Below are 4,440 nucleotides of genomic sequence, written 5' to 3'. Positions count from 1 at the left end.
AATGCTTGGTTCCGGTCGCGCGCGCGTTGAAGCTACAGCATGCGTACCGCCGCTGCCGGCTGCCGTGCGATCTCACCATGCGGTGAGGATGAATCCTTCTGCTACGTGGGGTCCTAGGAAGCACGTGGGTCAGGTCAGTAGCACGTGGGGTCCTAGGAAGCACGTTCTGGGGCAGGAGGTATGCTGCTTTTCTCGTTTCAGCACCAATGATACAGTAGATAATTCTGTGCGATGGAGGCGGCGCCAACGACCTCAATTGTGAATTGAAGCGCCGGGCGCCGGCAAGCAGTCGGCTCTCCGCGTCTCCCTATCCTTGTCCCCAAACCCCGAACGCCGCGGCGATAGCAACCATGGCCACGACTCCTCCGCCGAAACGCCGGTGCGGCCGCTCGCTGCTGGATCTGCCCGACGACCTCATCGCTGAGATCCTCCTCCGCCTCCCGCCGCACGATCCTAGGCGCCTCGTTCGCTGCTCGGCCGTCTGCAAGCCCTGGCGCCGCCTCCTCACCGACCCCGCCTTCCTTCGCCGCTATCGCGCGTTCCACGGGGTGCCTCCCATGCTGGGCCTCCTCTTCCACCTGGAACTCCCTAGCAATCGTTTCCTCGCTCGGTTCGTCCGCACCACCTCCTTCCGCCCTCGCACCCTCGACCATGCCGGCTGCTACGTGCGCGACGCCCGTCACGGCCGCATCCTCTTCAGAAACGTCACCGGCGAGGAGAATGACCATGACCTCTTCGTATGGAGCCCCGTCACGGATGAGGTGTGGGGGCTGTGGATGCCGTGCCCGTTCTACTATTGGAACGTGGCGGTGCTCTGCGCTGCGGCCGCGCGCGAAGGGGGCTGCGACTGCGACCACCTCGACTGCCACGGCGGGCCCTTCCTCGTCGCATTCGTGGACACCGACGACGATGGGATGACGTACGCCCGCGTCTACTCCTCGAAGACCGGAGCCTGGAGAGACGCGACCTACGCTCAACACCCCCAATGGCCTCGCGGACATGGACATGCTGGAACCCATCGCGCTTGTGGGAAATAGGATCTACTTCCCCGCTGCACAGAGCAAGACCATCGTGGAGTACGACTTGGGTCGCCGGAAACGCATTTGTCGACCCGCCGTTACCGCACCAAGGTCACGGTATCCTCATGCCGGCAATGGGCGGTGGTCTGGGTTCGCCAGTGTGCGGGGGTCCCGCCTCTACCTGTGGTGGAGACCAGCGGCGGATTCAACCGCGGTATCGTGTAGGTAGCGTTGAAACTTAAGATGACTAGGTATGTTGCTGTTGTACTTTTGTTCTGTGCTTGGCTAAAATTTTTAGTGGATCCGCCGCTGGTCGAGAGAGACCGCCGGTTCCGACAGAACTGGCGGCATGGACGCAGAGCAGGGTCTTGGAACTCAGCACACTGCCCGATCGCAAGACCCGTGTCCCCTTGAACCAACCAACTGCGCTTGGCTTCACGGAGATCTTGACGAAGGAAGATGCAATTGCGGTTTGCTTCGCGGAGGGCCTCGGCGTCATCTTCGTCAGGACAAGCGCTGGCATCTTCGCGATTAACCTGGAGTCAGGCCAAGTCAAGAAGATGTCCAGCAGAAGGCCCGACGTTGTCATTCCTTACATGAGCTTCTATACTCCAGGTAATTTCTAGTAGCCCTGTACAACATTCTTGCTTAGTTGTTACTTTCAGCAATTTGTCACAAAAAAAATGTGGATGACTGGATACTCAAGAGAATCGAGGTTATGAATGCAGAATGCTATCAAATCTAATATGATCTAAGTCAGTCTCTAACTTACATAGTACTTGAAACTAGCTAGATACTGTTGATCCAATTTTTCCTGTACGTACAGCTGTACTCTCCTCTACGGCCAATCCCAAGCACATTAATTTCTGAAATATCACGACTCGGTTTGTTGGAATCTGAGCTATGGCATGGTTATGAGTTTATCAATTTTGGCTTTTCAGATCATGCTACGGGTTTACCACCAGTACCATGATGAGAACACTGGGATCCATTCATTCCATGATGATGAACCTTCTGTTGGTGCATTGGCTTATGGCAGACATGATGCTTTAAGTGCTTTGTTTTTAGTTGAGTATGAGCAAGCAAAGAGTCAGAGATCGTGGTCAGTTGTCTCCATTCCTGTTGAATCCTTAGGATCGTGGACTGAAATCTGTGTCAGGTTAACATTCCGGTTTTTTAAATTCTTTGCACATGCTTGGTAAGGGAACTTGTGGAACTGATAGATATGAATCCACCCATTTTCCTGCAGCGCACATCTGCCGTTTGATATACAATCATGAATGATGCTATGCGAATGTATCCATCGTGACTTGACTAATGTTTCATACTCCACACAACTTGTATATGCATTTGTCAAGTTATCAAGCAACTCCAACTAAACTCTTAACCGAAGCCCTATCCTATTTTGAGACACCACAACACAAATTTGCTCTCAACCGAACTCCTATTGAGCTCCGGATGGATGAGGAGCTATCATTTCTCTCTCATGAACCCCCAAATGTTTCATTGGGAAAGACTCAATATATACTTTTAATGTCGAATCGAGATTCACTAAGACAGAAATAAAGCATTGGGTCGAACACTTCTTTGGCGTTAAGGTAGTAGTTGTGAATAGCCATCAACTACCCGAAAAGGGTAGAAGAATGGGACCTATTCCGGAACATACCCTTCAACCGAGTTATTCTATTCCAGGAGGCTCTGATTCCCCCTATTAAACTAAGCTGGGGAGTCCAAACACCAACCATATACTCTCTTTTTATTAGCCTATTTCCCTTCCTAATCATTGGTTTTTGGTAAGATGAGAAAACTCCCTCTCCAACAAGTCCTAATCCTTCCTCCTAAAATTTACGCACTTGGAAAATCCTCCTTGTCGCGTGTAACTTTGCGCGGAGCCGCACGTATTCTTCAGCCAATTAAAGGTGGAAGGGCGAAAAAAGAATAAAGAGTATGACAGGGTTCCAAATGCAAATGTACAAGAGAGAAAGAATATAAAAAATTTGGTTAAAATAATTTAGTAATAGTATAGGATTCCTGATGTAAAATTATATTCTATATTTTAGGAGTGAATTATTAGAAACTATTAGAGATGGTCTTCTTTTTTTTTTCTCCCAATACATTTTTAGGAGTTAGAAAACGTCGACTTTTTGGGAGAAAAATTTAGGATACTCTTGGAGATGCTCTAAGGATGCTGATGCGCTGCAATTATAAGGCATGTTTGAAATGCAGGAATTTCATAGATATCATACAATTGTATAGGAATCAATTCAATTTTATATAGGCTGTGTTTAGTTGTAGGAATTTGGATTTTGGGGCTACTGTAGCACGTTCGTTTTTATTTGGCAAATAGTGTTCAAACATGGACTAATTAGGCTCAAAACGTTCGTCTCACAATTTCCTACCAAACTGTGCAATTAGTTTTTCTTTTCGTCTACATTTAATGCTCCATGCACGGGCCGCAAACATTCGATGTGACAGGGACTGTAGCAACTTTTTAAAAGTTAGGGTGGAACTAAACAAGGGCATAGAAAAAATGTACGAATGGAGAAATTTCCCCACGTTCGCCTTAGGAATTGGGCTTAATTTTAGTCCGAAAATTCTCCTTTTACTGGGCCGGCCAGACATAACCCAACGGCCTGATGCTCAAAATGGGCTACAACCCCTATCATTTCCCGTGAGCCAACCCAGGTGGCCTCCCCTGGTTAGGGTTCCCCTCTCCTCCCTCCTATAAAGGCAATCCGGGCGAGAGGACGCAGCTAACCTCTTCACTTCAGCGCCGCACGGCCACCCCGAGGCATCGCGCCTGTGCGGATCGGTTTTGTAGGATGTCTTCGTGGCTTCATGTATCTGATGAGATCACTTGTTCGGTTATTTTCCTTCTCTTTTTTTTGCGTCTCGTTGTTTTTGCTGTGTCCGAGCTCCCTTTTGCATCGGATCGATGTCATCTCGAAGGACGAGAGAACGTCAACGAGCAACGATTCAGGCAGCCCCTTTGTCCGATTTCAATGGCAATGGAGGTGTTGCGTTGCTCGGAGAACAAATCTTCTGCTCTTCAGATCGGCTGAGGGGGGAGGTCGCCTCCCCTCGTTGAGGCTGGTCTAGTAAGTCTTACGAACATCTGTTTCTTTGTCTCTGAATCCTTCTTGTGCAGAAAATTAAGACCCATTTTGCTATTCAAATCTAAATGATCTGCTCGTTCTCACGAGACATTTTAACGTCTTAACCGCAGTAAAGATTTGAACGGTAAAAGAAAATAATAGCTCAGCCAAATACTGAAATTTTGAAAGCAGTATACGATTTGAAGATCACACGATCTATATTACTGGATAAAAGAGTGAACACTGATTAAAAGAGTCAACACTGTTTACTGGAACAATCGAAAGATCGAGCACTGATTGAGGGGGCGCCTAAAAAAGTACTGAAA

The 4,440-nt window shown here is 48.5% G+C and overlaps 1 non-coding gene and 1 pseudogene across 1 annotated transcript; both read left to right on the top strand.

Annotated features, from left to right (window-relative positions):
* Nucleotides 1-247: 247 nt before the first annotated feature.
* Nucleotides 248-2,308, top strand: LOC136538781 (uncharacterized; annotated as a pseudogene).
* Nucleotides 2,309-3,997: 1,689 nt separating this feature from the next.
* LOC136541095 (small nucleolar RNA snoR77) lies at nucleotides 3,998-4,135 on the top strand. The gene has a single exon (XR_010780195.1). It is a non-coding gene; the product is annotated as a small nucleolar RNA snoR77 (small nucleolar RNA).
* Nucleotides 4,136-4,440: the final 305 nt, after the last annotated feature.

This window comes from Miscanthus floridulus, chromosome 2 (assembly GCF_019320115.1).
Source record: "Miscanthus floridulus cultivar M001 chromosome 2, ASM1932011v1, whole genome shotgun sequence".
NCBI classification, from domain to species: domain Eukaryota; kingdom Viridiplantae; phylum Streptophyta; class Magnoliopsida; order Poales; family Poaceae; genus Miscanthus; species Miscanthus floridulus.
The sequence above is the reverse complement of the archived record's forward strand: the minus strand, read 5'-3'. Positions and strand labels throughout refer to the sequence as shown.